The 27,004-nt window shown below is 42.5% G+C and overlaps 1 long non-coding RNA gene across 1 annotated transcript; it reads right to left on the bottom strand.

The window, feature by feature from the left end:
- Positions 1-26,814, bottom strand: LOC146789777 (uncharacterized). The gene is made up of 4 exons (XR_014969863.1): positions 26,777-26,814; positions 25,775-25,860; positions 25,407-25,480; positions 1-247 (listed from the first exon to the last, which is right to left on the bottom strand). It is a non-coding gene; the product is annotated as an uncharacterized LOC146789777 (long non-coding RNA).
- Between the last annotated feature and the right edge of the window lie 190 nt (positions 26,815-27,004).

The following is a 27,004-nucleotide window of genomic DNA, read 5'->3' as shown; positions in this document are numbered from 1 at the left end:
TTTGTGCATACAGATATATTGTGCAGAATGCAACATGACATTATGATCTTGCACAAATGTTCAAGACTGTACAGGAGCCGTCCCCCTCATACGTCTAGGCACCGGAACCTGGATATGAGGACTCCAAATGTCCGTTCAACTATGACCCTTGTCCGTCTCAGTGCAACGTTGCAGTCTCTCTGGGCCTGTGTTTGTGTCACTCTGAGGGGCGTCATCAGCCATAGCGTGAATGCATATCCTTGATCACCTGAAACAGATTGAAGAGATATGTGGCCATTAGTACATGTGCCTGCTGTGTTTGCAGAGTGCCTTTTTAGTTGTGTGTGCATTGTGCAACTTTGTACTTTCTGGTTTGAAATGTTGATATTCCTTGAATTTACCAGCATCAGTGAAATTGACTTGCCTATACTTGACAGACTACATATTACCATGTTGTCATTGTCCGTGTCCTGTGTATTGGCTCCAGGTTGTGACTGTCAGGATGTATGGGTCAATGAACAAGAACATGATAGTTTCTTTACAGGCACGTTGCACAAACCGGATGATGTTTCCTGTGCACATATTGTTGAGGGTGCACCATTGGCACATGTGCCATGTTAGGCATCAACCTTGACTTTTTGATGACTACTATGTTGGGACATCATCTGGGTTCCTCATTGTTAGTCATTGTGCTGAGGGTGACTGAGAGTGTGAATCTTTTCTGTTAAACATTGGACTTATTGTGTGCTCTTTACGTCCACCTTGCGCCAGATGTGGGACAGTGTGTAGGTGACAATGGCACTGCTACCTAGTGCACTTGAATTACTGCTACATTTGTGGACCACATACATATGCATTGATGTCCGTGTGCATGGGTTGACTCAGGCTCTGCATGTATGCATGTTGTGGTATGACATATCAATGTACCCATGTGTGTATCTGTTCCCAATCAACACTTATTCTAATTTCTGAAATTTTGCCTCAGATTGCTACACCTCACCAGGGGAGAGATGTGGATGTACGACATGTGTTGAGGATGTGATTTGGATAGTTTGTATGATCTTCCTCGGCATGCTCCAACACAGACTGATGTTCAAAACAACTTTTGTTTTTATCTGTGGTCAGTTAGTGATCCCTTCATTGAGCACTACATTCAGAGCCAGGATGCAGGTACACCCACCACATGGTGCATGGCTGACTGTGTTTTTGCATGTGAGCAAATTGTGTACTTTCACAAGTGAGAGCAGGGTGATCTGTCATCTATTTGTACATATGGTGCATGTGTTGAATTCAACATGTATGTGGCACAGCAGTAGCATATGTTCTGTGTAATTTACTGCACTTATTAATTGCAATTCTTGTATGATGAGTTCTGCTACATCTATGTTACAAGAATGCCATAGTGATTTGTGTGAGATTTTCATGGCTCTTCCCTTGTTGGGCTGTTTCCACATGTCTTGATTGATTTGCATTGCTTGGTTGTGTGCATTGTTTGGACCTGTTCCACGGTATGTGGTATTACATTTGCTACCTGTGCATTGTATCATATTTGAGCTACATGCTTGTGTACTTGAGGTGTGTGGTGTGTTCAATTTGTACTTACCAATGAGCAGATCATTTCCATATGTGCCATTTTCAAACCGCTGGTTGATGACTGATTGGCGAAATTTGCATGAGTCATGCACACTCCCAGGGAACTTAGGAACAACATTAATAAACAGGCCCAGGTGGTCCACAATTGCCTGAACATTCATGGAGTGTGTGTGCTTCCTGATCCTGTACATGTGTGCAGTGACCGCAGGAGGCACAATTAGAACATGGGTGCAGTCCATTGCCCCCGACACATGCAGAAAAACAGCAATGTCATAGAAGTGTTGTTTGTTCTCAAGTTGTTCCTGTGCAGTGTTGAGGAAGTGCAGATGCTGTGGCGTCAGGCTGATGATGGCATCCACGACTTTGGGGAGGAACCTGGAGAAGGATGACTATGAGACTCCACCCACTCTGGCAGTGGTTGGTTGGAAATTACCAGAGGCCACATGTGCAGCACTGCAAGCAGCTTGGTCTGCAGTGGGATGTTTGTGCAGCGCTGGTATGGTGCGTGCAGCCTTGGTGCTATCTGTTTGAGTGTGTGTAAGATGGAGGTTGTTAGAACTGGGGGCTCTAGTTGGCAGAGGTAGGTACCTTTGACCAAATAGGGACCCTTGCTTCTAAGTCAGGGAAAGGGGATTACACTACTGGATAACCCCTGCTCACCCCCTTGGTAGCTTGGCATGAGAAGACAGGCTTATCTCAGAGGCGGTGTGTTAAGCATTTGTGAGCACATACAGTAATACAGTGAAAACATTACAGATGGACACCACACAGGTTTTATAAAAATAAGTATTCTTTATATAGACTTAACACAAGACAACAAACGACAACAATCCACAATACTGTACTTTAAATTGGTTTAAAGATGGTAGAATTAGCTTAGTTCAAGTTGTTGGTATATGCGACACAGTTCTCACAAAAGTACCTGGATGCGTAACGCAAAACATACAAAAGCTTGCAGCGTTGGAGATGCGTTGGTTCCTTGCTTCGGGGGAGACGATGCGACGCGCCTCAATGCTTGCGCAGAGTAGGGGATGCATCTTGATCCTTACCGGAGAGGAGGTGATGTGTAGATTCTCATGCTGCAGTCCGGGCGCAATGCGGCAAGATGGCGCCTCGATGCGACGCGATAATCCGGTGCGATGCGATAAGATGGCACCCGTGATGCGACGACGTTGAGACGGTGCGACAATCCCTGGCAGCCTTGTGGTGACTCTCGTACTTTGGAGCCACAACAGGCCCTGCGACACGCTATTCCGATGATGCGACAGCGACCCTCACAGGTGTGACGCCCTTCTCCGGTGATGCGACAGCAGACAGCTGCGACGAAAGCACGCTTCTGGGAGATGCGGCGGTGGCACGCTTCTCCGGCGATGCGATGGGTACAGCTGCGGCGGCAACACGCTTCTTCTCAGTGCGTCGCGCTTCCAGCTCCCAGCGACACGCAGGCTTCTGCAGATAGAATTCCCAGCAAGGAAATTCAGAGGGGAGCTGGTGGTGAAGTCTGTTGTCCCTGAGACTTCAGCAGGAGGCAAGCACAAGTTCAAGCCCTTGGAGAAATATTCTACAAGATGATGAAAGCTCTGTAAAAGTTCCTTGGCAATAAAGACACCACTGCAGGCCAACCCAACAACACAGCACACTGGCAGGGGGCAGTCCAACTCCTACAGCTTCCTTTGGTTCTTCTCCTTGGCAGAGGGTTTCTTCTTGTTGTTCCAGAAGTGATCTAAAGTCTTGGGGTGTGGGTCCCCATATTTATACTACTTTTCTCTTTGTTATCTGTAGGCAGAGAGGCCTTTTCCTAGTCCAAACCAGTTCTGGTCAGTCCTGGAGCACTTTGTTTACCTGACTCCTTCTTTCCTTTCAGAGTGCAGGGCAGAGACATCAGACAAACCACAGGAGGTGGAGCCAGCACTGTGGAGGGAAGGCACAGCCCTATTTAGGTCCCAGGTGCAACTCCTCCCTCCCATCTAGATGCAGATCTCTCTATTCACCACTGGGCTGCCTCACCCTGACTCCTGGAATTCCCCAGCCCTGTCACTCAAACTCCAGACAAGGATTACACAACCTAGCAGAGGCAGGCTTGGACAGTTAAGCAAGAAAATACCTACTTTCTAAAAGTGTTATTTTCAAAGATAGAATATTAAAACCAACTTTACTAAAAGATTTATTTTATCATTCTGAGTTCAGGCATACTAAATTCGAATTTCTACCATGTTCCCTGAGTCAGTTAGGATTATAAGATGTAATAATCAAACTGGCCACTCTGGCCTATGGAGAACAGGTAGTCTTGCAATAGTGGAAAACGAAAATGTCTGTAATTCACTATTAGGACATGCCACATACACCAGGGCATGTCCTACCTTATACTTACAATGCACCCTGCCCTTGGGCCTACCATAGGGGTGCCTTATATGAAGATAAGGGAAAATTTAGGGACTGGCAAGTGGGTGCACTTGGTCAGTCAGCATGACAGTACCAGACTGCACACAGGCTCTGCAATGGCAGGCCCGAGACACACTTTACAAGCTGCTTCTGTGGGTGGCACAACCAGTGCTGCAAGCCCACCATCAGCATTTGATTTACAAGCCCTGGGCACACATGGTGCACTGTACTAGGGTCTGACAAGTAAATCAAATAACCCAATCATGTAGTCACTAATCAATACATCAATTTAACATAGGGAGCAATTGCACAGTGGCACTGAATGGCAGTGGCACAGTGCCCAAAACATCTAAACTAGCAAAACATATCAAAAACAGAGGAGGCAATCAGTCAAAATGGAAGGGAGACTCACGCCAATGATACCAGATCTAACAGAGGTCTTCTTGAACCTGTAGTGTGCTATCACATCCTCTGGCCGGAGGTCTATCAGGGTGATGCGTTGGCAGTAGACCCGCTCTCTTCTTTGGCGTTGCCTCTGTGGTGGTCCTGGTGGCGGTGGCAGTGGTTCTGGCGGTTGTGCTCTTCTTGGGGATCCAAGCTGCAGGAGTAGTACCTCCATGGCGGTGAATGACCTTTTCAACCCGGTCGTTACACCGTGGTACATTTACATCGCGGTCATTACAAAGCAAGCCATTACCACTGGATGGCGCTATACACTAAGGAATAGTATGATTTATTATTCCAACACCTTCCCTAATGTTATGTAGGCTGGAGTTGGAATAGTATCATACTATTCCCAAGTCCAGCGCCTTCCAGCGCAAGTCGTTGTAACAACTTGCATTGTTATAAATGCTATGTAACGTACCACGGTGTAACAACCACGTTGTAACGTCACATATTCCTCCATGGCATCATTAGGTGAGCAAATGAGGCTCTGGGACTGTTTCCCTTATGTTCTGTTGTTTTTGCTCCATTTTTTAGATTAGCTTTTTTGGGGTCTTAAAAACCAGCTGGTAACCGGCCTTAGCGGCATTTTTTGGGGAGTAAAGCCTTACCAAAAAATCATTGTAAATATATCACAAAGTGGTGTTAGCGGCAAAGTTTTCAAGGGAATGCCCACCTTGCATCTCATTTTCCTTAAGTCCCGATAATAGAAGTGATGATCAGAAAAACTCACGTTTCCGCAGGAAAACTGCAGCTAAATGCGGTTAGCGGCAACTTATAAATATGGCGATAAAAAGAAAGCTGCAGCAGCGTCAAAAAATTGACACTACTGTGGCGTTAACTCCTTGTACATATGCCCCAAGTTTTCTTCCTCCCCAATTCATACACATGAAATCTCTTGTGACTCTCTACCAGTACAAGGCTATTTGGAACTGAGTCTCACTATTTATGCCCTGGCTGATAACAGTCTAAGGACACCCCAGACTTCACAAGATCAAAAGGTTTCATCCCCTTGTACAATCCCAACTTAGTTTTGTCAAAGGCACAGAACTCCTTCTCTTGGGCAGGCTTTCGTGGCTCTTTTAAAAACTATTTATTTTTCCTCTTGTTGCTTCTCTCATTCCCCTGTTGGGGGCCTGACCCCCTTTCTTATGGTCATCCGCAAGGAATTTTTGGATACATGTGTGTACAGCCATTCATCAGCTGTCTTAACCTAGTACTCCAAAGTTAGACAACTTTGTATCCACTATTTTCTGGTGTTACTGGTGTAGCAAGTGTGAGGAACAGTTACTTAAAATGCTTTTTTTGACAAACACATAATACAGCCCATAAGTTGTACCTTCATTACATTTTATCCAGCCTTCTAGTGTCTTTCTTGAAAAATCACAAAGTCTACCCAGGACTGTTGTGCACCTTTGTGGGTGTTTTATGATACTGGTCATGTGTGAGCACTCATTTCTCCCCTAGGCATCTGTCATGTGTTCATAGGATTCAGCTACACTCTCCTCTAGAGTCAAGTGCCTATCTCTCCCCACTACAGGCACTAAATCCCACAATAGAGAACAGAAGTGCTGTGGACCTGTCCAGTATTGCAAGCCCTCTCAAAAGAGACAGACTATTTATCTATGTCATCCTGCAACACAAAGCTAGGCACAATGTCCTTGGGAAAACGAGGGCAGTGTGACCCCCTACAGATACATGTTCATTGCTGCCACCGCTGTTGTTGGACTTTAGGTCTATGTTAGCACTCTAAGGCCAGTCTCTTTTCTTTCTTCAAGAGCCAGTTTAATTTCTCCCTGTGCCAGGGCTGCCAGCTGGACTTTCAGTTCTCTCTGGCAAAGGGCCATCTCAAGAAGAGTTGGTTCTGGCTGAGCTTAGCTAACCTCCTACCATGGAGAGTACTGTTAAAATATTGCGTTGAGACAAGGTGTCCTAATCTCCTTCATCATTAGTCTATGCGGTTTCTTGCCTGTCAGAGGTGATCTGAGCTCGTTCCCAGATACAGAGGGCCTTTTCCATGTCTTTCTCTGCACAAGGCTCTTAGCTCAGTACTGGAAATTCTGCCCCAAATATACCTTGGAGACAGTGCTAAGGGACAGCGGCTGTGGGTGACCACAGATCTGCACTACTCCATCTCTGAGGTTTTCAGATTGACACACAACCCACCTTTTTATGTACTAAACTTTGTATTGAGCTATCCCTTTATTCTTTCATGTACCAGCTGCATCTCTTTAATGCTATTGAATCCCCTGATCAAGTATCCGTCCAGTTTTCTTCATTCAATCTTAGGGCCTGATTATGATCTTGGTGGATGGGATATTCCATCACAAGAGTGACGGACATTCTGTCCGTTGTATTACAAGTGCCATTATTTCCTATGAAACTTGTAATACGGCAGATGGCATATTCGCCAAGTTTGTGATGGAGTATCCCATCACCAAGATTGTAATCAGGCCCTTAGTCTCGTTGGCATTAGCTCTGGTTGACATGACCTCATCCATATGCCTCCCCTTACTTGCAGATCTTAATTCAATACATTGGAAAACCTTCGCAGGACAAATTGCAGTGTAAATGTAGTTATCTAGATTCTGGTATCAAAGTTACAGATAAAAGAAGCCTATTAAAATTTTACTGCAGTACGTAGTCTTTTGCATGCAATTTCATTCATCAACACTGATTAAGCTGAGAAACCCTTTTATATCACATTGCGTTCTACACACTAACTCCTATATTCTGCACAATGGTATACAAGCCTTTGAAATAATCTGACTCTGTTCTCTGACAAGGTAACTACCTTCTGTAGGCTCTATGTCCATTATATGCATTAAAGTTTGCCTTTTCTTGAAAATGAAACATAACAAATATTCATCAGAACTTCAGAAGTATATAATTCACACTGATATCAAACAATCTCTCCTGTTAACACATCACTACCTTAACCATAACATTTATGGTGCAAATATTTCAACAGTATTCCAAAGAGAAGCACAGCCATTCTGTTTCCTAATATAGAATAGGGTTAAAACATATGCACAAAAATTGCGTTCTTCACTCCTTCAAGGTAAACTTAGAATCAGTACCTCCAGCTATTTGCTTGTTTCTGAGCAAAGCTTAATCCTTAGAATACTTCACTGCATTCAGATTTAGCTTCCCAGCACACTTTCATAAGGAAAACTAACAACCTCTAATGTTTTCACAAGCTCTGGCAGAAAGATCCTGGCTGCAGCAACAACGTATCTTGATCGCTCACTGGGGCCAGATGTACGACCATTGGCATTAGCGACTCGCAAATTTTGAAGAGGGGGGGTAAATTGCGAGTGCTTTGAGACTGCAATTGCGGTCGCAAAACATTCTTACATAGGGTAGCGAGTCACTATTAAGAAGGGATGCTCTTGGGACGCCCCTTCCTAATAGTGAGTTGCAAATCCTTTTTAACGACTCACAAGTAAATTGCGACTTGCTAAATAAGGTTTGAACATGGCCCATTTGTATTTCTGTATGCACAAACGGGTCGCAAACCGGTTTGCGCATTCAGAAATGGGTTGTACATCTGGCCCAATAACTCTCAAAATGGCTACTACCATTTCCAAACATCATGAGAGTTCAAAGGAATTATGTGAAATAGAGTATGGGTTGGGCATCAGTATTTAGTGCATCTTCCAGAAATGTGACACCTTTTGCCAAGTGACACCAATTTGTGGAGCACTGCCTGCCTTTCCCTCTCCAGCATGCACTCATTGCTGGTGAGTTTGGAGTTATACACTCATGTGTTTGCCAAGCACCAAAAGGCGAGCAAAGTCCATAGATCATGGCAGAAGTAACCATCTTGTGTAAGCCTGGGCAAAGCACTACGCTACGCTCGCGTAGTTTGCGAAGTTCGCGCTACTTCGTACTACGCGAACTGCACGTAGCACAGTGCAAACACGCGTAGCGTAGTGTTGCGTAGTGCTGCGGTCATTTTTTGCTTGCTCGCGGTCCTCAACGTCAAGTTGGCGACCGCGAGCAAGCAAAATGACATCTCGGCGAGACTTTTTCCTTGTTCGAGATCAGCAACATCAAGTTGGCGATCGCGAGCATGGAAAATAAACCTCCCGGCGAGATTCCCAACGCGAGGAGGTCAGGTTTCTCATTGCGAGTGGTCGCGTAAAATCTACTCGAGCAGCAAAAAACTACAGCTCGCACTGTGCAAGATGCCATTTTCAATGATTGCACAGTGCCGATTGCTTGTCTGCACTGTGCAATCATTGAAAACGACATCTGGCACAGTGCGAACAAGGTACTACGCAGTTCGCGAAGTGCTTAGCTCGCGTAGTGCGAACTGCACTTTGCGTAGCTTCGCGAAGTGCTACTTCGCGAACTACGCCCAGGGTTAATCTTGTGTCATTTATCAGTGGCGGCTGGTGACATTTGAAAGTGGTGAGGTGTAAAATGATTATCATACTGCACTGTAGCGAGTGAGCGTAGCGAGCGAACCCAAACAACCTAAGGGTGGTTCGGGGAGGGTTCTTCTCCGAGAAAATTTTGACAAAAGAGTGGAAAATGGTGCATTTTCAAGCAAATTTGAGAAAGCAGGAAGGTTATTAAAGCAATTGTGAAAGTGCAGTTATTACATTAATAAAGAGATGTCATATAACATAGGAAGCTGCTTATTCAGTATAACCACAAGGCTTCATAACAGACTTCGAGATACAATGCATTTCTGAGTACCTCACAGGTGTTTTTTATTCAACAAACAACTAAACAGGTCGCAAACTAGCAGCATTCGACATATTGTTCGCTTTTTTATACATAAAATCAGCACGTCTGTCTTTAAGAGCAGCAAACTATTCAATACCTTGAACGTTAATGTCTGGGATTCTTTTAACTAGGTCGCTCTCCATAGAGAGCATTGCTAAAGCATACAGTCTTTCCTGAATCATGGTGTTCCTCAGCAATGTCTTAATTCTGTTTAAGGTGGAAAAACATCATTACGACTCTGCTGTTGTCATAGGAGTGGTAATGACTATTTTTAGTAAAGCCACTGTCTCTGTAAGTGACTTTTCCATATTAAGTTTCTGAATTAAAGCCAGCAAAGAAATGGCACCAGTGGCCTTCTGGTATACACTCATTCCGTACAGTACAATCAACTCAGTTCTCAGGTCCTCTTTTTTGAGCATAGAATAAGCTGCCACAGCCTCATTCAGAGCTTGCTCAGGGAAGGATTGATCATATTTTGCAAAGTGTTCACTTTGCAATAATGCGGTACTCACCAAATGTTTTGTGGAAGAAAAACGTTCTTGCGCATGCACAATTATGTTGTCACATATCTCCTTTGCAATTCAGACCAGACTGCTGATGTTTTCCCTGCGATTTGAAAAAGTAGAATTCTTTGGCAGTTTGCTGTCTAAATTGTCAACCCCATCTCTCACTTTGCTCACCCTGTAAGCCAATCAACTTTTGTGTACCAGGTGTTTGAGAATGTACGTTTGCAAGCCTTTCCTCTGTCCTGGGAAACATTTTGTAGTTTTAGGTCAGGCCGACCAGGTCCTAATTGCTTTATATTTAGTTTTTCTTCAAGTGTCTGTCCAAAGAATGACCTTGCAAGTAGCTGTTCTACTGCATTCATGCCGATGCTGGCCTTACCAATATTAAAGAAACCTGTCAATAATCAAAGTACAACGTATAAGGTTTGGTGCAATAATATCAAATTTCAGTATAAATACATATATCGTGTGCATTATCGCAATATATCTCCAACAGCTCCCCTTTGCACAACATGACTGCTAAAAATACAGCCTTACTACCTGCTGCCTCTGTGTGCCATACTGGTTGCTGAAGGCACTGAAACAGATACTGCTTGAGGGCCTTTTACAAGAAAAGGGATAGATAGTGCCTTTAACCAGTAGTGGCCCAATGCCTCGAACCTCGCGGTTGGTGCCTTACTTTGGATTCATGCCTGTCATGATGTCGTAATAGCCCCAGGTGGAGCTATTTGTTTCTACAAGTGCTATTTCTCCAAGTAACTGTTTTTAAGTGCTATTTTGATATATGTATGCTGGATTTTTGACGTTTTGGTCTTATTTTGTTTAGATAAAGATACCTTATTTTTCTAAACTGATGTGGTATCCATTTGTGGTGCTTTCACTGTGTTACTGTGTGTTTTGAGTACAAATATTTTACACATTGCCTTGCGGTTAATTAACTCTGTCTGTGTCTGCTCATGCCAAGCTACCAAGTGAAAAGACTAAAGGTTAGATTGATGTTTATAGTGATGCCTGGTAAAAATATCTTACTTAAAATTGAAACAAATCAGAAATTCGCTGAAAAAAACAAAGGTTAAAGTGACATTATAGTTATGTGAAAATGTTAGTTTAAACGTAAACTAAAAAAAACACTGAATTCAACATTTATAGTTATTTCAAGCATTTATAACTCTTGCCCCTGCCGTGCTCAGTTTTGTCATTATTGAAGTCTGTTCAGTTGTCATCAGTAATGATGACACAGAACATATTATGAGTGTTGTAATATGGGAGGTCATAAGCAATAAATGGTGAGTATGTGAGTTATAGTTATCGGTGCCAAAAACAAACACAGGCTCCCACCCTTTTTTTAGGGCCGGGGGTGAGCCATTTTTTGGGGGGGTTGGGGACATGCAGCCCTCATTTTCAGGCCGTGTGACCCCAACACCCAGAGCCACTTTTCATTCAATGAGGAGAGGGCGTGCAGTTTACTGCCCTGAGCCTATTTTAGGCCCCTGGAACATCATCCCCAGGAGCTGCTTTCCTTAAAATTGGGAGGGGGCATGTGGCCTCCACTCCTCGAGCCTGATTTACAACCCAGGGACAGCATCAACTGAACCTTATTTTTTATATATATTAACAAGTGTGAGGCATTCATCCCTAGCCTCATGAAAGCTCCAGCAGCCACATTCCATGAGGCAGATATTTACATTTAGTTGAGGGGATTTGCTGACCCCCTACCCAAGCCATGTATTTGCCCTGGGAACCCTATCATCCAGGGACAGATAACTGCAGTGTCCCAGGGAACCAATCCCCTGGACACTTTTGTGTTGACTGCCCGGGGAAGCTCCGGATGGAAAATAAACTTTATTCCCAGCCCGTATTCTCCCAGACGGTAACACAACTTTGCATCTGTCCAGATGGGAGTAGAGAAAAAAGCTGATCCTGCCCAGATGGGAGCAAAGGAACAGAGCCAGGTCCCAGTGGCACACACTGTGGTTGGTGGCTGGGGAGCTGGCTGTGGCTGGGTGGGCTTCAGGCTCTCCTTGCGCTCCGCAGCTTTATAAAAATATATGGTTGTCCCGAGTATGCACCGGTCACCCACAGAAAAAACACAATGGCCGGCTCCACCCAGCACGACCAGCCACTTTTTAATGTTGTGGAGAGCTGTAGGTAGAGCACAGCTCCCCAGCAACATTAGAAAAACACTTTAAGTCTACTGGGTCAATGATTCCATGAACACAGTAGAGTGTACCATATTTTGTAATGCACTCTAAGCTGGAGCCGTATGCTCTTCAGCTGGAGTGCAGGGACCTCTTGTAGTTGGTTCTGTGGCTACACATTGTGGCCTAAAGTTTTTTAAAGACAAGACTCAAACACATGTTTAATTATTTGTAAATGCTTTATTAAAAATTATTTGAGACAATCATCGGTATTCAATTGTGCAATATGTGAATTTATAAAATATACATTTTATTATAGTTATTGATGATTTTTTGACAAAGCCAATAGGTCTGTTTTACATTTGTTGATGTGCTGACCCTTGATAAAGCCAATAAGCCAGCCACTTTTATATTTGGGTGTTTTGAGTTTTTGGCAAAGCCAGTAGGTCTGCCTTTCTTAAAATGACACTTTTTATATTGTAAACAGTCAGTCATGCTTCCCATATGGTGTTGGATGCAGGGCCTGACCTCTTGGTCCATACATAGGGGCAGTTGAGTTCCCCCAGGTGGGCTTGCCACAGGGCCTAGCTTGTGGCCAGCCCATGCGTACAAACCTACATAGCAAAAGGCCAAAGGTTGCATGTGGCAGAGCTTGTTCTTCCGACGATGGACAAGTCACTTAATGTTAAAAAAAACCATAGAAACCAACTGATAAAAAAACAAAGGTTAGAGTGGCGTTATAGTTAGAAATTGTAATATTATGTAACTTTCAATTTGAAAACCTTAGAATTTCACTGAAAAAAGCAAAGGCTAAAAGCATGCTATATTAGATGACAATTTCAGTTAAAACATACTATTTTAAACAAACAAAACCCTAAAAAAGATGTCTGTTATAGTTATCTCAAGTAATGATAACTCATGCCCTAAAATAACTATAACTCGTGGCCTTGCCATGCACTGCTTCTACTCTTGCATATTACATGACTCATCATATGTTAAACGACTGCATTGATAACATCCCTAATGAAATCTGAAATGAGAATATTAACAACAACATTTTAGGGCATGAGCCTTTGTTATTTCAAATACCTATAACAGGTGAATTTCAGTGGTTTTATTAGTTTAAAACGGCATGTTTTAACTTAGATGTTCTCCTAACTGTGGCATCCCTTTAACCTTTGTTTTCTTCAGTGAATATTTACATCTATGTTTATTATATTTTAATAACACAATTGCAACATTACAACAAGTGAGACCAAAACAAACATGCATATGCATAACATATTCGTATTCCATATAGTCAGACTGTGTTAGAAGTCCAACCATCAGCAGAGATCTCGCCACTGAGACATCATGTTTACAGACAGTCTGCCTTATCATGTTCAAGGTGCCGAGGGTCATGCAAGAAACTCTCATCTATCGTGTTTATATGTTTTTGGAAGTTAAGAAATGTACCTAAGCAAGGCAGAATACACCGTTCAGTATAGTTGCAACAGTGACAATATACCACTCACATTTAAGTATGTCACAATCACCACTACCTTTGGGGAATCCTATTATCTTAGCCTATGCGGAAAATTAGGAAATTTAGGGAAATCTAAAAGGGCCTAGTGTTATCCTTATGTTGGAGTTTAAGCGAATGTACATCTCATTCATCACACCGTATGCTGTTTTTAGCATTAAAGGCCTGCACAGTCAAGACTGCAATCTCTGCTGCCACTCATCTATGTATGTCTGCATAGCATCCCCATAGCAAGGAGCATCATCCTTCTTTCCCCTCAACACAATTAGCCTCTTGGCCATTCATGTGACCAGGTCAGCAAATGCCAGGTCAGCATGCCATCTTTTACCTGTCCGATCTTGGCAAGAGGCCCAGCATATAGATCTTTGGGCTTCTCACTAGGTCAAGATCAGTGATCTATCTGGTATATTCAAAGACATTAGTGCAGTACAGATCTAATATCAGACATGTTCAAATATGTACAGACGATAAACAGGGGTGTATGTGCAGTCTATGTGTGGTTGAATATGTACAGTGTACAATACAAAAACTGGAGCAGTTGAAATTGAGTGTTTTATACAACCAATTTAAGGTAGGACACTATCTTATCCAATTCTCTAACGGTTATGTCTTCCTCAATTCTTTCCACCAAAATTCATTTGAAAGGAATTTTGCTTATTCCTACCGGCCCCTTGGAAAATCTGGGCCACTTCTCTGTGAACTGTTCCCAATGTGAGAACCACATTCCTCGCCATGTGTACAGTCTCCAAGCATTTAAATTGTGTGGAACGTTTCATCATTCACCAAATCTCCCAATGTCTCTACACCTGCGGCAGATGATAGTCTGGTATTTACAGTTCTGGTAAGTGTATGCTGAGGAGGCAACGCCCATAGGGACAGTTAAGGGGCAAGAGTGGCAAAATGCATTCAAGCCATGTTGTATCTCACCACCGACAAGAATTGTATATAGTATGCTTTGTACCCTGCTCTAGGTTCTTATCCTCACATCTGTGCATTCCATAATTCAGGTCAGGGTTTACAGCCCCTGATCCCCATCTGCCCACCCATGGCAGTTGTGCTGCAGCAACCTAATTAAGTTTTATATTTGGGGCAAATGGGCCTCTATCTATTGTGAGCAGTTGCAGTTTTTTATAGAGCATATGTGACTGACTTCTTCACGTCAAATTGGATAACATTCTGTTAATTTTGCCAAATAGGCTCTCTGTGGCTATGATCAGAAGTTTGCATATAAATATAACAGTCTTGGCAGGAAAATCATCTTGGTGAGTGTCACTCAATCCTCTGCCGATAGGAGAAGGTTTTTCAGGAAGTCTAAGGACCATAAGATCCAAGTCAGAGTTCTTTGTATGCTTTCATCAATTATATCTTCCTCTATCCTACATACATGTACCCCCAAGTACTGAAAAGTCACAGTCCCATAGCTGATAGTAAAAAGTACAGGAGGTTTGAGAAGGGCCAGAATTGGGTATGTAAGGAATAAAGATTTGTCTTTCTCTGGTTAACTTTGAGGACAGGCATTTGCCCTAAGACCCTCAATGTGCAAAACATCCTCGATGTCTCTGAACGCATCCTTTAAATATAACTAGATATTATCCGCATATAGTAACATGATGTGCATGTCTTGACCAATCACCACACCCATCCTTCAGGCATTTGTGTAGCCTGCGTGGCTAACAGCTCCATTGCCAGAGAAAACAACAGAGCCAAGAGCGGACACCAATGCTTTGTGACCCTCACCACTTTCTATGCATCCAATATAACCCAACCCATCTACACCTTGCTCGAGGACCACTTTGATCCAGTTCAGCATTTCATTCCCTTACCCATTTTTATTAGTACCCCAAAAATGTACTTCCAATCTAAAGTATCAAACACCTTTTCCATATCTATTGTCATCACCACAGGCTGCAAGATCATCTGGCCACTGTCTTTCAAAAGGTGAAAATGGCATCAGATATTTATGGAAGTACCTCTACCAGGTATGGTCTGTGCGACTTTAAAGGTGTCACTAGTGGCCAGAAGTCTGGTCAGCACCTTATAAACTGTGGAAAGCAGTATGCTATAGTCTGCAGTGGATCCTGCCCCGGTTTGGCGATTGCCACTATTGTGGCCTCTCATGTTGGTCGATGCAAAACCCCTCTTTGTTTAGCCGCCTCAAATATTTTCTGTAACTTGGGGACAAAAGTTGTACTGCACGTAGCACAGAACTCTACTGGTTGTTCATCCCCTCTCAGCACCTTCAGTATTGCTAGGCCCTTTATCATCCCTCTAATCTCTTCGGCATTACCAGGTTCCTCCATCTCCTCAATTTGTATGTCATTTAGTGTACTCACTTCATCATTGAACGGATAGTGCTCCCTTCACTGCAGGCTGCCCTGGCACTGTCGCCACAGGTCTTTTGTCTCCCAGAGTCGCCATGCACAGGTAGATCTCTTGCACCAAGTCCAGTACACTCCACAGGCCTTGTATGTAGCTTCACACCGCATTTGTTTAGGGCCACACCAGTGCCTCTGGGCATCAATCGTGGGCATCCCTGCAGTCACAATACTGAAGTGACCAGTCGGGGTTGTCGGCTTTTACAACCAGTGGTGCTCTGCTTCTTACAGAATTCCTACAGATGGGCCAGGAACCAGGGTCATAGCCACAGGGGGACATTTGAGGGCTTGCCCAGCTCATAAGAATCTTTGACCCCTCCAAAACAATAAGACACCTAGCACAGTTTAAAGGTGCGGGAGTTCAGAAGGTGAGTGAGCAATAAAAATGCATTTACATTTTAGTTTTGTCTTGTTACATTTGCTTTGTGTTCCAAGATAGGTAAAAATAATGTCAGGCTGACTTCTGAAAAATTGATGCTTATTCTTTTATTGTAGGGTTGTTGTTTACTTTTCTTCCTTCGACTGCAAAGTGAGAGGATTTTGTAAAGTGAATTATGTGACAATGTCTTTGTTATACAGACAGGGTGACTGGAACTAGGCAGCAGTGGAGGCCCAAATTATGCAGCAATATTGACTGAATTATGTGGCAAGAAAACACAAATTATTCAGTTTAATACAGCACATTTTTTAATAGTATCACTTCATTATTTTGCCATTTTTGCACGTTAGCACAGTCTCGGCAAAGGTTTCACTTTATCAGTAACAGGTTCACATCTCATACGCTCGCTGTAAGTTACTGAAAGGTGACTAGTAAACCTTTGTTAAGAACCTTTCACTGCACGGCAGTACACAGTGCAGCATTTTTAGTAACTTTTGATTATCTGAGCTCAAAAACAAAATGTGTTTTTTGTTAAAATCGCCAGAATATTCAGCAGATTATAGATTATGTGGCAAATGAGATAAATTCATGATTATGCGGAAAACACCATAGCCACAGAATTGATTAATTCCGAGGCCACAGACACGCATAATTCCAATGACCTTGTGTAATACAGGGAGTGGAAAAATAAGTACTGTAGGATGTCAATTTGTTTCTAATTCACACAAAATGTAAATACCTGTAAATGAATTGTACGAATATTTCAACATATATCAGCAGTAACAAAAGCACAAATGAAGCACATTTTGTTTTACAATTCTGAAGTCTAATGGAAGCAAAGATTTTACTAGAATCAAAACAAATCTTGGTGATGCGCAAGTGACAAATATTGTATTGTATTGCACACTTGTATAGCACTTACTGCCAATAATGTGGCACTGAAGTTCTTACCTACATGGCATGGAGAGCAAGGGATGCCAGATGGGTTGGGAAGTGGTTAGAAGGTTGTTGATGAGGAGTGAGAAAGGCAGACGTGCAATTTATGGTTTTTCAGTATGCTGGCAGATTTCAACAGCTCTGTGGGTCCCATTGTGATATTTCTTATGATTATAGTCTGCTTAGCTGATTATTGCACAGGGTTGTCCAATCATAAATTTAGGGATAGATTTACTTACATTTCAAATAATGTAACACAGCAAAAGAACTTCCTGCACTGTGCTACGCTGCCTGAAAGGCAGAAAGCAGAAATGCGCAATTTACACAAAGATATGACACATTTTTACTGTCTTCTGGCATTGCTACACTATGTGTTGCCTAGCTCCAACACAGGCACCCTGGCACTATGGTGCAAGGGTACCTGCATTACAACAGGGACAACTTCCTCCACATAAACAGTCCATAGAGGCATATTCCTCTATGTGTGCTGCAAAATGCAACATGCATAGAATGAAGAAGTAACTAGCCGAAATAAAGATAAGATAACATAACTTTATTTGCGTGATTACTTAACCCCTTCCATGCGGGGTGGATTCCCCCGCTGTGCTGAGCGCTGCTTGCGCGGGCGTGGTCATGACGGAACGGTTCCGTCATGAGCACAGCTCAACCGACGCTCATGACGGAACCGTTCCGTCATGAGCGTCGAAGGGGTTAATACCATTGCAATCAAATAAATAATTGAAGTGTCTTGACTTTTCAAAAGTTAGGACCGAAAGTTGCAATTAGATTTTTTTTTTAAGTAGTTATACTGGATTTGCACCCTATATGAAGAAAAAATGTGAACATGAATTTTGTTGTATTTAGAAATTATAAAAAAAATATAAGTGGAAGATCACAAAATTCAGTAATATAAACTTAATAGTTGACACTTCAATAAAAAAGAGAAACTGCTGCATGAAAAGTTGTTCTCTAGACAACCGAGGTGGTGCTGGTGGCCACAGTATAATTAGTCTTTAGCTACGGATCCAGATGGATGTTTCTAATGCTCAGAGTGGTGAGCCAGAGCATAAATATGAAGACTGGGGACTGAAGGGTCCCAAGTTCTAGGGAAGGCAGATTTTCAGCTGTGTAATGGATGAGTTAGCAAAGAGGTTGTTCAGCGTCTCTGTGGAAAACCTTTTGGCTGCAGTGCGAGAAATTGTTAGCTGTTGGATATTGCAGTTTTTTCCCCTACTATGTCCATAAATCGTACAAAATGATCAGCTGAACACCTCCACCTTCAAAACATGCTTTCACTGCCTGCCTACAAGTTCTTTTACCCTTGGTCTTAGAGATAGGTCTTAACAGCAGTCAACAGATTGCAGTTTTCCACAGATGCACAGTAGATGGAGGACATTCTCTTTTGCTTTCCCACATAGGCTTCAGATAGCCGATGTCTGTGTTCGTTTCCAAGGTGACAGGAGCAGCAGGGTCAGAAGGATAACCATTCGGAAATGAAGATATTTTTCCTTCATTCCCTTTGTAAATCCAGCACCTAGATAAGGTTGAGAGGAGGGATTAGTGTAGATCTGCACGACAAACCATCTGTGGACCCTTTCTTTAAGCAATGCCTTGTCTTCCACCATGGACACCCTTTTCGCTGTCTTATTAACTAAATGTTTGAAGCTGTTATGCATCCCTGAGGCCTCCCAAAGTTCCCCATTGTCCAAGTGGTCTGTCGAAGCTGACAAATAGGTTATGGCTGCACTTTGCTTTTTTGACTGTATTTCCATTCATAAATGTGCATTCAGTGATCCAGACTCAGCACTTTTAATTTTATACCAGCACTTAATGTAGACACCTTTACGGGCAATTTCTTGCATCGGCAGGCCAAATTCCAGTCTGATTTTGGCTGTCAAAGCATATTTATGTAGAAATAAAGTCAGTTATCCTTGTTATGCCTCACTGGGGAAGGTGTACCAGCTTGATGCATTCCCAAATTTACTAGCTTTAATACATCTGGGACTGTATCAGATTCCATAGGTAGATGTATGTGAATGCCTAAGCTCCACCCATGAAATGCTTTACCAACGTAAGGTAATGCAATACAGCATTACGCGCTCCCCTGTGTTACTTTGTATTTAATAAACAACATAAAACCACGCAAGTTGGCTTTAATTTGCTTAGTAAATACCAAAAAGGTTTTTGCATTAGGCTGCACCACAAAAGTGGCACAAGCCCAAAGCAAAATCTTAGTTAATCTGCCCCCTAGTGTATATCTCCGGGCCAGATCTGGCATTGTCTGAGGGAGAAAGAAGTGTAGTGAGACGGGATGTGTATTGTTACTATCATCTCATATCTGGAATCCATTGTGAGATGTAATGAATGACCAGTGTGTATAGATATTTGGGACCTGAAGTCATGGACTAGATTAAAATCTTTCAATTGAACTGCAGTGTATGACAGATCTCTTTAGTTATTCCATGCCTGTTCATTTAGTGATGGCTGGTTTATTGGCTGCAGAGTACTGGTGATAGACAATCCTCGTAGCAGATATGTCTTATGTGAAAGTAAGACATGCAAGTTACAGTTAGCTGCCGACTGCTGAGTATTGGTATTAGAGTGGGCCAGAAATGTTGTGTATGAACTTACATAACTAAATAATACCATGGTGAAACATAGGTCAGCTCTCCTTAACTTACCTGCCTACTAAAAATAGTTTGCTGGTTGGGTTGTTTTCAATCTGCGGATTGTAAATTGAAGATTGAGTTTGAGTGTGCAAATGTCTTTCCAGATTCTGTTTTCAGAATGTGTGGTGCTGGAGTTGTCTTTAAAATAGCCATGCTTTCAAATCAAATGTCTTCTGAAATGTAGAAGCTTCTAGGTGATCTAATGTTGGCTGGTAGTGAGCTCCAGAGCTTGGCAGCTTGTACTGAGAAAGCAGGGCCTTCTACAGATTTCTCATGCTAAGGTGGTATGATAAGTGGTGCAAGACTGGAGTGCAGTGTCCTGATTTGTTGGTACTGCTTGAATATAGCTTGTAAGTATATCGGTCCTTTTCCTTGCAGGCCCTGTGAACAATACAAAGTACCTTGAACATTGCCTACCTTGCTATAGATAGCCTGTGGAGGGATTGCAAGACTGTAGTCTTGTGTTCGCTTGGGTGAAAGCAGAGAAGAAATATTGCAACACTATTTTGGATGAGTTGTATTTTGTGCATTTTTAATGTGAGTGTGCCAAGGTATAAGCTGTTGGCATAGTCAAGCTTGAAGATTATGAACAAGAGAATGGCTTGCAATTTTTGTTAGTATCCAAGGTATGGGAGGATTCGGAGAAGTGTTTTCATTGTGTAGAAGGCACTCTGCATTAAGTTGTTAACATGTGGTCTCAAATATGGGTTTGAATCCATGGTTACCCCAAGATTTCCGACTTCTCTTGATATTGATATTGTTGGAGGGGCCTCTAGTTCCTTAGACCATATGGTGGTAGGCTGGTATTTTCGCAATTGTCCGCAGGTAATAAGCTTTGTCTTTGCGGTATATAGCTTTAGATGGTTATTCCTCATCCATGTGCTTATGGCTCGAAGGCAGTCATCAAGTATTAAATTGTAGAGGTCCTTCAGACCAACCAGTTTTAGAAATAATTTGGGTGTCATCCACATAGTTGTAACAGGTGACGTTGGATGATTTAACCAGTTTGGGTAAGGAGGTTAGGTAGATGTTAAATAGTAGAGGGGATATGATGGACCTCTGTGGGACACCACAGTGCTGTATGTGAAGAGCTGGTAGAAACCCAAACCTACTAGTCAGTCAGAAGCAAGGTTCAATCAGGAAACTCCAGATTTCAACATGGCATGGTGCTTTGATTTGCCTATTGTGCTGGAGCAAAGTTATCATGTCTCAGGTACAACTTACATGTGACTTACATTGCTCCAGCCTACACTGGCCAGTTGAGAAATATACCCAGGTAAGATTAGGCATCTACTATACAGATTGGTATTTTGTTTGTTTGCAGCATCCACACAGTTTGTTAGGTTAATGTGCCTGCTGCAGAAGGGTGCAAATACCCCAACTAAAATTAGTGTGCATCTGAAATGAGCCACTATAGCCTGCCATGTCACAAATGGCTGCTATAACAGACTATCTTTCAAAAATGTTTTGATAAAAGCACTTGAGGCTGAAAGCCTTTGTATTATAATTCACCTTTCTAGACATCTCTGCAGAACATCACCTAACATTTTCAGATTTTTGTATAATATAATTTAAGATCTGTGTAGTATGAATCTGCTTTTTGAACTTTGACTCCTATTAAAATTTGCTTTATGGTCATAGCAGATAAATTGCTGTTATGGGGCCCAATGTATTGAATGTACTAAATGCAAAATATTTGATGAACATTTGGGGTAGTGTTTTTATTGAGAGAAGTGTGGAAACGCTGAGTGGTAGGAATTTTATGAATCCTCACAGATTCCAGAATTTCCCTTCATAGAAATATGAGTAAAATGTCAAAGATAGCCAAAGTTTAGAGTTTTCAGGCCGTTCTGGCTGAGAAAAAGTATCCGAATCCACATAAACTACACCACCCCAGAATTCCCTTGGGACCTTGTTTTAAAAAATGTTTGGGCCTGGAAGATTTCTCTTTGTGCTGACCTAAATGCCACAGCTACCCACATCACCAGGATTTGTCAATTTGGAATGCAAAATATAGATCTTTCTATGTGTCTTAGGGGCCTTAGGGATCCTTTCATTTCACAGGCGATATCTCAGTCACACAAGTGGGGTGCTACTATTATCGGGAGAAGTATAGGAACGCTGGTTGGGGTAGTTTGACACTTGTGGATCTCCGCATATTCCATTAGTACGATCTGCTTTCACTTTTGTTTTGCTGTGTAACGTCAGTGCGTACTGCGTGCTGTGCAAAACAGCAGAACAAAAACCAAACTTGGGACTCGTGAGAAGCATTTTCCTTGCGTGCTGACTTTGATTTTGGAAAAGAAAACATTTCTGGTGTTTTCACCAGAAGCATTTCTTTTCCAGTACTGTGGATGACCTATTAACCCGTTCGACGCTTGTGACGGAGCGGTTCCGTCACGTGCGTCGGTTGCGCTGTGCGCATGACGGAACAGCTCCGTCATGGCCCCGCCCGCGCACGGAATCTTCAGCGCGGCGCGGAAATCCGCACCGTGCTGAAGGGGTTAAAGTTCAGCACACTGTGACAGTGGTGTGGTGCACATTCATGCAGCCTGATGTCCTATCTGTAGGAAAGCGGGTTTCTGTTACAGTAACCCCCTCCCACCTTTTGCCAGAATTCTGATGCACTTTGACTGAATGTGCCCTGGGTCCGTGCCAATCAGGTTCCCAGGGCCCGTGTTGTTTCCTAAAACTGTACCTTTGTTTCCACAATTGGCACACCTCTGGCCCACATGTAAATCTCTTGTCAAAGGTACCACTGGCACTAATGGCCTTGTTATTAGAGAATGTCCTAAGGGCTGCAGCATGTATTGTTCCACCATCAGAGACCCCTCACCTAACACATACACACTGCCATTGCAGACTGTATGCTTTGGTGCAGACAAGACATAAAAGTCAACATAGTACACATCTGTGTGTGCCATTCCTCCCTACCACTGCCTGTGGCATAGGTACATCACCCCTCTAGCAGGGCTTGCAGCCCAAAGGTAGGTTGAACTATACCACCGGTGAGGGCATAGCTGCATGAACAATGTGCCCCTACAGTGTTTAAGTTCTTACCTAGACATTGTAAGTGCAGTGAAGCCATTTTGAGCATGGGCTGGGAGTGAGTCATTCTAAACTCTACAGCTCCATGATGGCTTTACTGAATGCTAAGAAGTTTGATATCAAAATGCTCCACACAATAAACGCAGACTGAGGCCAGTATTGGATTTATTGCATAATGCACTCAGAGGGCACCTTAGAAAAGCCCTCTGAAAAATGACCAACCCACTAGTGTGCAGCTGACTGGTCTGCCACACACACACATGTTTCTGACCCCCTGAGGTGATAGTCCTTGTACTCTTGCGCATCAGGAACAAAGGCTGCTTAGGGTTGAGTTGCTTCACACCTACTTCCAAGCAGAAACAGCATTCTAGGATATGAGCCTCAAAGGCTTTCTGTCCTTTGTAATGTTAGCCAGGGTGTCTCTAGTCAATGGAGATGCCCACCCCCAACCAAGCCCCACTTTTCGTGGCAAGGTTGGCAGGAAATTAGTAGTCAGGAGAGGTGTGTCCCCTCCCAGCCAGGGCCACCCCTTAGGTGTCCAGAACTGAAGTGCCCCCCTAAGGAAATCCTCCATCTTGAATGGAAGGATTATAGCCAATCATGTTAAGGGATTCCCCCTCTCCAAAAGGAGGGGACATACATAGGGTAAAGTGACCCTCAAGGCAAAGTATCCCATTGGCTACTACCTGCAAAGCACCTAAATTTAGGATTTAGAGGCACCCCTGAACCTTGATCTTCAGACTGCTGTGACCCAAGAAGAAAAGGACAAAGAAGACACCTGAGCTGAGCTGAGCTTGGAAGATGAATACTAATTTTGCCCCAGCCCTACCGGCCTGCCTTCTGCTCAAAGACCCAGCGAGGAAGAGGAAGCCTGTCCCATGGCCAGTGACTTCCAAGAACCACAGGAAGACTGCCACTCTTCATCCAAGACAAGATCTCGCGAGCACAGCGGCCCTGTCCAAAAGAAACTACACCAAGGATTTGGAACCAGGCGGATCTGCGACCCCTGCCCACTCTGCCCCTGAAACCCACTGCCGAGTTTGAGTGGCTCACCTGTCCTGTGAAGTCTCTGCTACTGATCCTGACCTCATCTCCTTCAGTGGCTGACCTCTCATGGACCCCAGGAAGTTGCCTGCAGCCACTACATAAAGGGTTCCCTTGACCGCGACCAGCTCTGAATAAGTAGCTCTGACACTAAAAGGTACCCCTGCATCCTCAGCCCTTCAGCCTTAGGGAGCCCAACCAACTTACCTCCCCAGCCAGTAGTCACCTTCAGCCAGCCCCCTGGTTTGAAGCTGCAGCCTCTTTGTGCGACCAAGACTACTATTTTGCACCCTGCACCCGGCAGCCCCTGTGCCACTTGTGGTGTAGCTTTGGTGCTGCCTTGTGGCCCCCCCCTGTGCTGATCTTAGCCCCCGGGGCCAGTGCCCTGAAACTGGGGGTACTTACCTGCAAACCATGCCTCTTCAAGGTGCCAACAGTCTCCATTGATTCACATTGGCCCAGTGACCTCTGCACTCTGCCGCCCCAGTGCCTCTGGTGGTGCAGTACATACCTTAAATTGAAGCTTGCCCAGTGTTGGTCCAAACCCCCAAAGACTGGGATTGCAAATCAAGTACTTACCTGCTAATGCATAACACTGTTTTCCTCCCATTCGGTGCACTGTATTTTACCTACTGCATACAACTGTCTGTCTTTCACATTTCTAAGTGCTACTGTTTCTGATTGACAAATACGAAAGAATCTCCAAAACTGTAAAGCATTTCTTCTGCCTTGCAAAACACTTCATACTGCATTTTTGAAAATATTACTGCTTTGAAAAAGGTTACTCACCTGCTACTGAGTATTTCTTGGTTCTAGATATAAAATAACCAAATAATACATTTTTTTTCAAAACAATTGGTATGGATTCAGTCTTTGAGTTTGTACAATCATTTCTTGCCTGAGTGTGTACAATAAATGCTTAACACTACCCTCTGATAAGCCTAACTACTTGATCACATGGTAAGAACAAAGTCCTGTCCCCGAGCACAACGTTATTATTATTTCCAAAACTTTCTTCAAGAAAGTATCAGTCCATATCTTAAATTATTCAAGATCTTCTTTATTCTCTCATTTCGCACAAAGCCGTAGATTTATTTACAGGTGATACTTAATCATCACAGTGCACAGCTGATATAGCCAACACGTGTTTCGTCCTGGGTATATCGCCCATCGACTTCCTCAGGGCTACAATGGTAATAATAATATAAAACACATGATCAGATCTCGCTTTGCTTTTATTAATTCCCCAATAAGCATTAATAATAAAGAGTATTAACATTATCAAATGCAGACAAAAATGCATTGTGAAATTCAAAGGGACAAGGAGAGAAGATCACCAAAAGGATCTAACCCGTGACAAGAAAAAGGAATCTGTGAGAGTGCACAGAATCAGAAAACACCAACCATACCATAGTTAGACTGTAAGTTAAAAAGTCAAAGTAAAGTACATGAAAAGAATGTAAAGTGATCCTAATGCATAAAAGTATAATGATAGTACTATGTCTAAAAGGTAACACAGAGTTAATTCTAAATCAACACACAGACACCCAATATATGTGAGATTTAATAATCATAACCAAGGAACAAGAAAAATATCATTCCATCATACAGGTGGATGATACGAATACATTTAGAAAATAATTAAATCGCTTACCAGCTAATAATTATAAAATAGTTCCACCAACATCCAGGCAGAAACTTTTCAGAATACCATCCAGCATGGGTCTACTGGGAAGAAGAGAACAAGAACACAAGAAGAGATATAGAGAGATAATATTCCAAGACTTAATCCCAACCAAAAAGGCAGTAGTCATGCCACTATGCCTGCAAATATGCAGGATATGCAAAGAGAATTCATATCATATAGAATCATGTTACAACCTGAACAAGTACTTGCCCATATATTCCTTTATTGAAGACATAGAGCGAAAAAATATTTAAAAGTTTTAATTTTATCCTAATTAATTGGTAACAAAAGTCCTTGCCACAACAATTCATAAAAGAGAGCAGGTATCCATTTACCTCAATACGACTTCTATTTCCAGAGGAGAGATTTTATTCGTATATAGTTGCAGAAAACAGGGTCATTCAAACGGTCAGAGTTAATCCTAGAATAAAGATATCACTGACTCAATATCACAGGTACTAGCTGTTGGAAAGACAACATTTGTCTAACCATAAATTTCATAATGCTATTATCAAGCGAAAATCACACCGCACTTCTTAGGCATACTGGAGATACCTATATAGGCACCTAAATAGAAAGCTATATTGAGTAATGAAACATATCAAAGCTTCTAATCTCCCCCAGACACTAAGTGTCCTGTGATGCTACCACCTACACATCAAGTATAAGGTATTAATCAAATGTAGGGAGATGTACTTTGTGGTTACGTCTGTTCCAGCAAGGAACGTATAATGTGTATAAGTATCTGAAAGTAAAATAACAGGCAATGTCAGCACCATCCTCCATATATAGATGGTATTAATAATATAATAAAACATTTCTTGAAAAAGGTCAAATATTTGGAAACCGTACATAGCACACAGTATCCTAAAGAAAAAATCAACAATATTAAAACGAAGTCTCAATAGGGACCTATGTGGGCAGAATATATTTAGCCTCCCAAGCGTATAATTAAAATCACTAAGCCAAGTTACTAATCATTCGACATTTATATGGTCTGCATGAGCAAACAGCTAAGCTCACCCAAAAATAATGCGTACCAAGCGAATCAGGTGCGGCGGACCAACAGAGATAATTAGAACGAATATCAATTCTAACCGTTTAAAAATATAATGGTGTCTATATATAAAAAGGACATTAAAGACAGTAGATATTGTTATATTTTTATAATGAAGTAAGTTCACTCTCGTAATCGAATACAAATCAAATGGCTTAAATCTATTTAGAAGAGGCCAAGTTAAGCAAGGACTACATTGTTCCACAGTATGACTTATTCAGAAATCAGTTCCATACATTAGGAATAGTAAGCCCAAAGATTGTCACCCCATATATCTTACCGTATCTCCTGAGAGTACTCCAGACGAAATAGGAATCCAAGTACGAGTAAACCGGAGCAGTAGTTTTTAAATAGTCGCGGTAACTAATTAGCATTCGAGTAGTCGAATACAGGAAAAGGAAGACGGACTGCTCCACAGCGGCAAAAAAGAATAGCCGCCATATTATAATAGTAAAACTAAATGCTGAAAACAATATTAAGCGACGAAACAAACTCAATGTGAAACCTC

The sequence above is a fragment of the Triturus cristatus genome, chromosome 10 (genome assembly GCF_964204655.1).
Source record: "Triturus cristatus chromosome 10, aTriCri1.1, whole genome shotgun sequence".
In the NCBI taxonomy this organism is placed as follows: Eukaryota; Metazoa; Chordata; class Amphibia; order Caudata; family Salamandridae; genus Triturus; species Triturus cristatus.
The sequence above is the reverse complement of the archived record's forward strand: the minus strand, read 5'-3'. Positions and strand labels throughout refer to the sequence as shown.